The sequence below is a fragment of the Notolepis coatsorum genome (assembly GCF_963971535.1).
Source record: "Notolepis coatsorum genome assembly, chromosome: 6".
In the NCBI taxonomy this organism is placed as follows: Eukaryota; Metazoa; Chordata; class Actinopteri; order Aulopiformes; family Paralepididae; genus Notolepis; species Notolepis coatsorum.
The window spans coordinates 169708789-169720216 of NC_140170.1; the positions used below are offsets into that span (position 1 = coordinate 169708789).

The following is an 11428-nucleotide window of genomic DNA, read 5'->3' on the forward strand; positions in this document are numbered from 1 at the left end:
GTCAATGGGGCCACGCTCCTGTCTGTACAAGCTGACTGAGGCTCACTGAAATCTACTCTGGCAGCCATGCTAGCCTCGCATGACAAATCTGCTTGTTCGATTAGGTAAATATTAATATCAACAGCCTGCTTCTGTTAAATACCTGTTTTGATTTTGAGAGAGCCTTCTGCCGTGCAGGTGTCTCAAACGGTGTGACTCTATGGTACTTAAGATTCAAGTCCCTCCACACTTAAGATACAAGTCCCTCCACAGTACTTAAGTTACAAGTCCCTCCACAGTACTTAAGATACAAGTCCCTCCACACTTAAGATACAAGTCCCTCCACAGTATCTAAGATACAAGTCCCTCCACACTTAAGATACAAGTCCCTCCACAGTACTTAAGATACAAGTCCTTCCACAGTACTTAACCTTTTCCTTACGTATTTAGGAAATACATATAAAATAGGGTTAGGTTTCCAAAAATCTGAACTATCCCTTTAGCGGGGGTCATCGAGTCTAGTTTATTTGTAAAGGTCTCAGCAGGCTTCACTCGCCCACGTTACCATGGAACCTGAGACACCTAGCCTCCCAGGATACTTCTATCATCAGCTCTGGAGAAACATGCAGACCTACGAGCTCCCAAATGAATGGAGTGGGAACGTACTGCCGCTTATATCAATACTAGATCAATAGTAGAGGAGGCCTATTTGATTGTGGCACAACCTTGCAATGTCCAGGGTCTCAGAAACATATTTTAAACTCAGAATGTCATTCGGCTGATCTTTTTTTTTTTTAAAGTCTTCAAGTTCAAGTTTCAAGTTCAAATTTTATTTTATTTGTCACGTATAAAGTACATGTACGTTGCAGTGAAATGCTTGGTTCTGTATGAGCCCCCTGAGAATGTGCTTCATACAGTAAAAAAAGTAAAAAGAATAAAGTCCAAACACGATACAAAATAATGAAAATATACAATATACAAAGTACAACCTAAAGTACAAAATGCAAACAATGAGGTACAAAATCCTGTATGTCCGCACCAATTCTCACAAACCACAGGGCTGATTTGGATGAAACGTGGCACATAGGCCGACATAAAGCACCATACCAATATCATTTTCACTTCTCGCTATTACCAGAAATCGCCCATCTTTAACTACTTAACACCATTCACACTGTCACTGATGTTGAAAAGGGGTGGAACATACTCCATGATACTTGAAAGTTGTCTGAAAGTCGCTAGGCGTTGGTTATTCACCCTCATGAAAACCATTGAGTACAACTTAACTGGTTCTGCGCCAAAAACGAGTATACTCGTTATTGGCCGCCAATCTAATAACGCCAACAACGAGTTTACTCATTTTTATGACCGTTATTTCCTTTATTCGCTATTGGCATTCATAATTCATCCAGGAAGGCTCCGGGAGCCAGCTGGACCCTGTCTGATATTTCAACGCCACAATACCGCCGCCTGGTGGATTTCGGGCGAGTTGCACCACTCCACCCTAAACCGGATGTGGCGCTCTGTGCATTGGGGGAAATCCTCCGGCAGAGCTATCTTGTTATGTTGATCAAGACAAACACTCAAGTGCATTTGATCGCTTTCGATCACACACTCGAGTGCATTTGATCGCTTTTCGATCACACACTGCCCCAGTCATCCTGACTGGACAGGTTAGGTGGTGTCCACTTTCTCATGAGCACATTATTGCTAACAAAATATCCTTGAGACGTATCTATCATTGCATCCTCTAAAACCGCCTCTTCAAAGAGGGACGACAAGGAGACATCTTTATTTTGCTCTAGCACTAGCTGCTCATGAGACGGTATCACCTTTCCAAATCCCTCAACAGGGCCACTTTTCAATTCAACAAAGAACGTGTCACTAAGTGTAATGTCACAATTTGAGTTATCAACATCATGGCTGTCACTTTTGTCCTTTGACATTGCCCGTGTTACAGCACCCACAGGGAACACTCCTGGATGTTTCTGTGCCAGCTCATCAGGGACCTCAGAAACTACAGGGATGGGAATTACATCTGGGGTAGCCAGCACTTTGCCACCAGTCAAATCATTCCCTAGAATGAAGGACACACCTTTTATGGGGATGTGAGAACATACCCCCACAACAACCTTGCCTGATACTAAGGGAGAGTTGAGTGTGACCTCATGCAAAGGTGCATTCACAAAGCCTCCTCCAAAGCCTTGAACAATGGCACCGGAATGCAATGAAGACTCTTCTGAAAATGGCAAAATCCCATCCAGAATGAGGGACTGAAAAAACAGTGATCATCATCTCATCCACCTGATCCCTCGCTACAGGCAGAGATTAAAACAATCAAAACCTGTAGTGCGGAGCTTCAGAGTGTGGTCCAGTGAGGCATGCGAGTGTCTCCGCGCCTGGCTGGAGAGGGCAGGCTGTGACCAGGACTTTGTTGAGTGGGCGGGGCCTGAGGCTGGAAACAACCTGGATGACTACACAGACACTGTGACATCCTTCATCAGCCTCTGCGAGGAGGTGTGTGTCCCCCTCCGCACTAGGAAGATCTACAACAACAACAAGCCCTGGTTTTCAGCCCAACTCAGGCGGCTGAGGTCGGAGAAGGAGGTGGCCAGGCTCAGTGGTGATGCTCATCGGTTCAGGCAGGCCAAGTACAAATTCGCCAAAGAGGTGAGGGAGGCGAAACTTCGCTTCTCAGAGAAACTGCGGCAGCAGCTCTCTGAGGGGAATTCCTCCTCCGTTTGGAAAGGCCTCAAGACCATTACAAACTATAAGCCGAAGTCACCACAGGCCCCTGATAACCTCCCCCTGGCGAACGAGCTAAACACATTTTACTGTAGGTTTGAGAAAGAGGTTCCCCCCCGCCCTCTTCCTTCACCCACTCGGTCACAACCTCCATCCCCCCACCCTATGTCAGGATATTGTATGTGGACTTCAGCTCAGCCTTTAACACCATCCTTCCACCCATCCTGGAGCACCAGCTATCCCTGCTGCAGGTGCCGGCCTCCACTCGCAGGTGGATTACGGACTTCCTGTCCAACAGGTCTCAGCGGGTGAGGCTGGGGAAGAGCATTTCCAGCTCTAGGTCCACCAGCACCGGTTCCCCGCAGGGCTGCATCCTGTCCCCACTACTGTCCTCCCTGTACACCAACAGCTGTGCCTCTCTACACCCCTCGGTCAAACTCCTGAAATTCGCTGACGACACCACTCTGGTGGGTCTCATCTCCAGGGGGGACGAGTCGGCCTATAGGAGGGAGATCGAGAGGCTGCAGAGCTGGTGCAGCTGCAACAACCTGGAGCTCAATGCTCAAAAGACAGTGGAGATGGTAGTGGACTTCAGGAAGAAAGCAGCCCTGCCCCCTCCCATCATACTGGGAGGCACTCAGGTGGCCTCCGTGGAGTCATGCCGATTCCTCGGCATGACCATCTCCCGGGATTTGAAGTGGGAGCTTAACATCACAGGCCTGCTCATGAAGGCCCAGGGGAGGATGTTCTTCCTCCGGCAGTTAAACAAATATAAACTGCCAAGGACCATGATGGCCCAATTCTACACAGCCATCATTGAGTCCATCCTTACCCACTCCATCATCTCCTGGTTCCCCGCTGCAGCGGCAAAAGATGTCCCCCCCCCCCCCCTCTGCCCCCAAGTGACACTGGCACAATGACACTGACTGCACTGCACTAGTCCGTACTGGAACTCTGCACTCTTCACTTTATATATATATATGTATTTTATTGATTAATCCTCCACTGCACGTTTCTTGTCATGTGTCTGTGTTGGTGTTGTTTACTGTGAAAAAAGAAAAGAAAATGCATACACTGTATTGCTGCAACAATTACCAATGTGTTTTTACTAGAGGTGGGCATAGATTAATTTTTTTAATCTAGATTAATCTATCTGCAATCCTGGATTTAATCTAGATTAATCCAGATTAAAATGGCTAACATTTTTTTTTTAAAACTGCCGAAGGCATTCAAAATATGTGTGTTCTACCCAAATAATGACCAGAAGTAAGTCCTTACTTTTTCTTTCCTCCTTATGTTTCTCAGGCCAGGTGGCCCATTACACCATGAGCCCATCTCCCGTTTCCAAAATGCATTACAGACTGTTTGAAAAAGCTGTTTTGCTATGATAATTGGTAATGAAATATCAAAATAATGTTCAATAAGATGTACTTGTGTTTAATAAGTTGTTTTATTCAGAAGTTAACACAAATAAATAATATTACCAGTACAGTACAGTATCTAGCACACTCTCAGGAGCAAAACAGAAAGAATCATTTCAAACTTGAACTATGTGACATGGCTTGAATCAACTGCTCCAGTGGAGTTGCTCAGTGGCCAATGGTGTCAACTGTGGTTGTACTGGGCAGCTCCCAGGTGTGAATGGAACTGTGTGAATGTGAAGCAGGGCGTTCCTGAAAAAGAGCATCTGTGCTCAGCAAACCTACCCTGGGTAAATAAAGCAAAAAAAAAACAATAAAAAAATTTTTTTTTTTTTTTTTTTTTTTAGATGAATGCGTTAATTATATTATCGCGCGATACTAGTATAGCGTTAACGCAGCACGTTAACACCGTTAACGGCCCAGCTCTAGTTTGTACACAAATGGCTCAATAAAGGAATCTGAATCTGAATCTGAATCTGAATCAGTCAGGGAAACAAATCCATCATAAATGTTGAGGAGCCCTCTAGCTCTTTGTCCCCACCTTTGATACTCCCCCCATCACCCTCTAACGTCGGCATAGGTGTTCTGCTTACGGTTTCTACCAGAGCCACAGTTTTGACATTTTTCTGTTTAAGCACAGGGCACCCAGCAACGATATGACCAGGCTCCTTACAGTAGAAACATATAACTCCCTCTGGGAATGCACTAGCAGAACCACCATGCCTAGGAGTTGAAGTAAACCGACCAGCAGACACAGGTTTTGGGAAACGGCCCCCCTGAAAAGGACGCCTATCCCTGGACTCAACACGGTATTCCTCTACAAAGACGGATTTGTGTGTCAACACAAACTCATCAGCCAAGACAGCAGAGTCGCCTATCTTCAATACCTTACGCTCGTTTAGATGAGTGGAAACGGTATCAGGAACACAGCTTTTAAATTCCTCTAGGAGAATCAACTGTCTAAGCTGCTCTTTTGACTCTGCTTTCTGAGAGGTGCACCATCTATCAAACAGGTTCTCCTTCTCTTTTCCAAATTCAACATACGTTTGTCCCTCCGACCTGCGATAGCCTCTAAAACGCTGATGATAGGCCTCTGGGACTAACTCAATATGGAAGCTTTAACAAGCTCATAGTCAGCACTTTGTTCAAGGGACAGAGAAGTATACGCCCCCTTACAAACCAGGACACACTGCAGCAGCAGCGCCCAGGCCGTAGTAGGCCACTTAACGTGGTTGCCACCGTTCAAGCCTGGCTCAGTTCTTGTTCTGTGGTGAATGAATCAGCCTGGCTCAGTTCTTGTTCTGTGGTGAATGAATCAGCCTGGCTCAGTTCTTGTTCTGTGGTGAATGAATCAGCCTGGCTCAGTTCTTGTTCTGTGGTGAATGAATCAGCCTGGGCCAGTTCTTGTTCTGTGGTGAATGAATCAGCCTGGCTCAGTTCTTGTTCTGTGGTGAATTAATCAGCCTGGCTCAGTTCTTGTTTTGTGGTGAATGAATCAGCCTGGCTCAGTTCTCGGGTGCTGAACCTCCTTCGGAGAGAGACACACAGACAGGAAGTGTTTGGAACACAGACAGGAAGTGTTTGGAACACAGACAGGAAGTGTTTGGAACACAGACAGGAAGTGTTTGGAATGATGAACTAAAGTGTGTTTCTCCTCTTCCTCTCTTCTAGCTCAAGCCCTGGCTGCAGTCAGGTTTGACGGACCGTCTTTCTGAGGCAAATTCACTGGACAGCGACGCATCAAAGGGACGACTCCAAAGAAACAGCGTTTAATTTTTTATTTGTAATCAGCCCCAGATGAGGTGAAATCATCCAATGATTTCCCCTCCCAGGAACCTTGGCGACACAAGGATGTTGGAAAGACTGAGAAGTTACCTGTCCTCCCCTCCTTCTTCACTGCACTAAATCACGCCGCTCCCTTGTTCTCGATCTAGGCCTGGGCTTTAGACAAATCAATACAAATAGTCAATAGCAGAGAGAACGTTGATATCGACCGTAGAGGTTATTCCACTAGAACTGTGAATCCATAGCGGTGAACCCGATCTGTTGACGTCGGTCTTGCTCTGTGACGCTCTTCGGTGGATCTGAAGCTCCAGAACTTAGCCAGGACACGTAGATGATGGGGGGAGGGGTGATTGGGGGGTTTGGTCTCCAGGGAAACTCTTACCAGCTTCACATCGAGACAAAACATTTCTGTTTCATTCAGCTCAGGACGCTTCCGATAAGAGAAGACATTTTATTATCCCGGGACTCGTGCCCATGACGGAAACGAACAAACAAACAAACACATACACACACTCAAGAAAGCCAAGGAACTCTTAAGGTTTGGATGTTGTGCAAGTCGGCCAGAGGGCACATTCAGCAAGTGAAACACAGTGAAGACATACGGGACGCGAAGTCCGTCCTGCGTGGCCGTGGGCACAAGGGAGAGAGGAGACAGGACAGAAGGGGCTGAGTCGGAGACAGGAGAAGAGGGGACTCTTGATGGTGGCGCAGAGGACAGAGGGATGGGAACATCATCCTAGAGGATGAGCAAGTAGCTGGGAGGTCTCTGACTCGACCTCTGACCCCGACTGAGGTTTTAAGAGGCATCAGTGTCCATCAGAGGTTTGTCCAAAAACAAACATAGAGAAAGGAACTTATTCAGCCTCATAGAAGCACAGGGGAAGGTCAACGGTGCTTGTCATGGACAAAGAGTTGGACGGACAACTACACACACACACACACACACACACACACATACACACACACACACACACACACACACACACACACAATCAAACTCACTCACTCACGCACGTATGCACACACAGACACACACACACACATACACATACACTCATTCACCCACTCACTCACTCACTCACTCACTCACTCACTCACTCACTCACTCACTCACTCACTCACTCACTCACTCACTCACTCACTCACTCACTCACTCACTCACTCACTCACTCACTCACTCACTCACTCACTCACTCACTCACTCACATACACACACACACACAATCTGACACTTACAGTATATAATAGGCCTACCCGAGTCAAGAATGTATATATATATCTTTTCATACTGAAAGTATATTTTTAATATGTTTAGTGTGTTGAAAGTATATTATTACTCATATGTACTTGTAATTTGAAGGTATACTTCTGATGTATCTTTGGCACTTATGTGCTTTCATGTACTAATTCAAAGCACATGTTTAGTATAATCAACATTGTATTAATATGCTGTGCAATCTAAGTACACAGAGATGCTTACCAAACTTAAGTTGTACTATAGTAAACGTATTAAAAGTGCACTATTTTGGCAAGTGAAATAAACCAAAAATACATCAAATGTATCATTTCTGTAGTACAACTTTTAACACACTAAGTAGCAATTTATCACCACTTTAGTATACTTTCTGAATACATAAACACTTTGACTTGGGATACACAACACACAAGCGTCCGCCACCTCCTCCGCCCCTCGTAGAAGAGATGAGGACCCTCCTCCGCCCCTCGTAGAAGAGACGAGGACCCTCCTCCGCCCCTCGTAGAAGAGACGAGGACCCTCCTCCGCCCCTCGTAGAAGAGACGAGGACCCTCCTCCGCCCCTCGTAGAAGAGATGAGGACCCTCCTCTGCCCCTCGCAGAAGAGACGAGGACCCTCCTCCGCCCCTCGTAGAAGAGATGAGGACCCTCCTCCGCCCCTCGTAGAAGAGATGAGGACCCTCCTCCGCCCCTCGTAGAAGAGACGAGGACCCTCCTCCGCCCCTCGTAGAAGAGATGAGGACCCTCCTCCGCCCCTCGTAGAAGAGACGAGGACCCTCCTTTTGATCTCACTGTGATGCTTCATGTACACACTGCCCCTCCACATACCAACGCCCCTACCCCCCACACACACACACACATCACCGGTGCAGTCTTTTTGGACGCACATAGGGCTTGTGTACCAGACCTGTTTGTACATGTGTCTTTGGTCGTAAGGGAGGGGGGGAGGGGGGGGGGGCACTATCTCCCCTCGTCGGGACACCGTTGTCTCCCCCCCCGATATTTTACATTTGATGTGACTACTAGACTAGTCTGTGTTTATTAGCATCAAGCCATTGGACCCCGACCGCGGTCCTCGGGGAAAGACACTCACTTCAGTACCTGAACATGTGTTAGGTTAAAAGAAACGTGTTGAATATACATTTACATAACGGTATGTATACGTGTGTATATATAGTATGTGGAACGACGTCAGTGAAATCAAGAAGTGACCTTAGACGTGTGTAAGTCTGCTCCTAAGTCTGTGTGAAGAGAAGAAGCGCCCCGGACAGCTGAAGACGGAAGCTAAGCAGATAGAGGTTATCGGAAGATGACGTCATAATCCCACCATTCCACCATAATATATATGTCGTCATATCATACAGTGCCATATACGTTTTTGATCTTTCTTTGAGAATAGGGCATTGTCCTGTTTTGTGATGGTGTCGTGCGATGAAAAGGGCATATTTTAGCGAACTATTTCGAGCGAATGAGTTTGAATCTGGAGGGGCCTGTGGTGGTGGTTTATGACCCCACCTCTATCTAACTCTGGCATCTGGTCTGTTTTCTCCACCTCTCTATACGCGTGATCAGAGCGGAGGACCTGAATCTCTCGTTGACCGGCGTGGGGAAGTACCGCCCCCTTTTTACATTTGCCAAGCATTGACAGACAGATGTCCCTGGTTGTCACTCTGTGGCCAGGCTGCACCCTAAACCCTTACCTTAACCTCAGTGAAGACCTCACATCCCACCCTAAACCCTTACCTTAACCTCAGTGAAGACCTCACGTCCCACCCTAAACCCTTACCTTAACCTCAGTGAAGACCTCACGTCCCACCCTAAACCCTTACCTTAACCTCAGTGAAGACCTCACATCCCACCCTAAACCTAAGATGAAAAAAAACTATTTTTGTGATCATCGACCCCCCTCCCCCCCTGAAAGTAACCACTATAGGAGGACGAGTACAGAGGAATGTGCCTCGCTCCCCCCCCACCCTGTGAGAACACTTTAGCAACCCATTCCTGTGTGTCTCTCGATAAGGAAAGACATCTGAGTTGCTTCACACTGTCAACCTCTGTTCGGTCTCCGTGCAGCTTCCACACCTCCTGTCACCCTCTCAGCCTCCACCCCTCATGTCTCCCTCTCAGCCTCCACCCCTCCTGTCTCCCTCTCACTTGTGTTTCCATCTCACTCTCTCTTTCCTCCTCAACATTCCTCACACACATATTGCCAGGCTGTTGGCCCAGATAAAAAGGTGTTTCTGCGTAGAGAAGATAGTATGTATGTATGTATGTATGTATGTATGTATGTATGTATGTATGTATGTATGTATGTATGTATGTATGTATGTATGTATGTATGTATGTATGTATGTATGTATGTATGTATGTATGTATGTATGTATGTATGTATGTATGTGCTGTTAAGATTCAACGTCGATGCATTCAATGGCAACTGAACAAAAATTTAGTTTGTTAACGTCGACAGCAGTTTATGGATCAAAAAACAAAAAGAGAGAGTAATTCTATTTTTTCTCGTTTTTAACGTTCGTTCTTTTGAGAAAGGGAATATTAACACTGAGGTCAGAAGATGCAGTACATATTTTTTTAGACGCATGGGTATTTGACGACAAATACGTTTTCCACAGACAGGTTCGATTTTGAACACCTCATCCAGTAATGTTTTTTTGCATTTTTCACGGAGCGAGCGGGAGGAAAGATTATCGCCGAGATATTTTTTTAATTTATTGCTTTTGAGCGTCGCCTTGAAGGCACAGAATATATAGGTATTTTTGGAACAATTGGCGTCAGATGCGTTGAGAAAATGCAGAAAAACAGCCAAATAAAGGGGTTTCCAATATTTGATAATATTGATAACAGATGTAGCATTCGTGGCTAATGATTATAAAAGAAACGTTTTAGCACATTGGTCAATGTACATAAATATTTCAATTACAGTGTATCTTAATATCCATATTAATTGTCGCTACTTTGGGGGAAAATACACAGACTGCTTGAACTATGCAAACAGGAAAAAAAAGATAAAAATAGTATGCTTGCTTTAGGAAAATATTCTTGCAATAAAGTGAATGTATATGAATAATGTGTTTCTCTAGATGCTTCTGACTCTCCACAGTATTTTGTATGATTAAGAAAAAAACATGTCTCGCCGTCTGGAATGATCATATTATTATTACTGCTGTTGTTTTAATCAAGTTATTGATTTTGAGTTATTGATATTGAGTATCACTGCCAAAAATACTGATACTACTGAGGTTAATTGTTCACCTTTGCTCTTTATCAATAGGCCCCTTGATGATACTTTGTTATATCAACCTGTATGTATGTCTGAATGAATAAAATACAATTTAAAAATAAAAATGACAGACTGGATTCCTTTAAGTTTAAGTATATTTATTGATCCACTTGTACCCGGGGACAATGCACATTTCAGTTTCCACATCAATGTAAATATGCCTCAGTGTGAATGAGCTAGTTTATTTTGGTGTGGAAGGAAACCAGAGTACCTGGAGTATCCATAGGAAACCAGAATACTGGGAGTATCCATAGGAAACCAGAATACTGGGAGTACCCAGAGGAAACCAGAATACTGGGAGTACCCAGAGGAAACCAGAATACTGGGAGTACCCAGAAGAAACCAGAATACTGGGAGTACCCAGAGGAAACCAGAATACTGGGAGTACCCAGAGGAAACCCGCGCAAACATGGGGAGAACATGCAAACTCCACCCATGACCTTCTATCTCTGAGGAAACAGTGCTAACCAACTGCCCTATTCCCCGTACCTGGTTCAACTAAGTCGATCAAGAGTCCCATTATCCAGATTCAGTTAACCCGATGTTTGAAGCCGGGATTTTCCTGTTCCTGGAACGCTGATTCAGTCTCGTTAACTCGAGCCAGACTTGAGACTCTGGATAAGTGCGTGCGGCCGCTTCAGTTGAAAAGACAGCAGGTGTAGATCGCAGAAATCCTGATCTTCTAACGGCATTGATTGATTGATTGTTTTACAGATTGCAGGCGGCTCAATAGCCTTGCCGACAAGTTAAATGCATAATCTATAGGCTAATTTTAAATCCCTCATTACCCCAATCAATCAAATTATATTTCTTTAAACGTTCCTGCTGGCAGTAGGTTTATGCATTGAATAATCAAATGAGATCTTGCTAGCGAAAATAATTAGTTCAACTGTTTCAGAATAAGGATACGGCTCTCTTATCCATTGATTGATGTATGGTGGATTTTTTA

General features: G+C 45.1%; 1 protein-coding gene across 1 annotated transcript in view; it reads left to right on the forward strand.

The window, feature by feature from the left end:
- The window catches only part of plekha6 (pleckstrin homology domain containing, family A member 6), a gene marked incomplete at its 5' end in the record, with an annotated part of 124848 nt that extends 114344 nt beyond the window's left edge, over positions 1-10504 (forward strand). Inside the window, 1 exon segment of the mRNA XM_084315819.1 lies at positions 5817-10504.
- Positions 10505-11428: the final 924 nt, after the last annotated feature.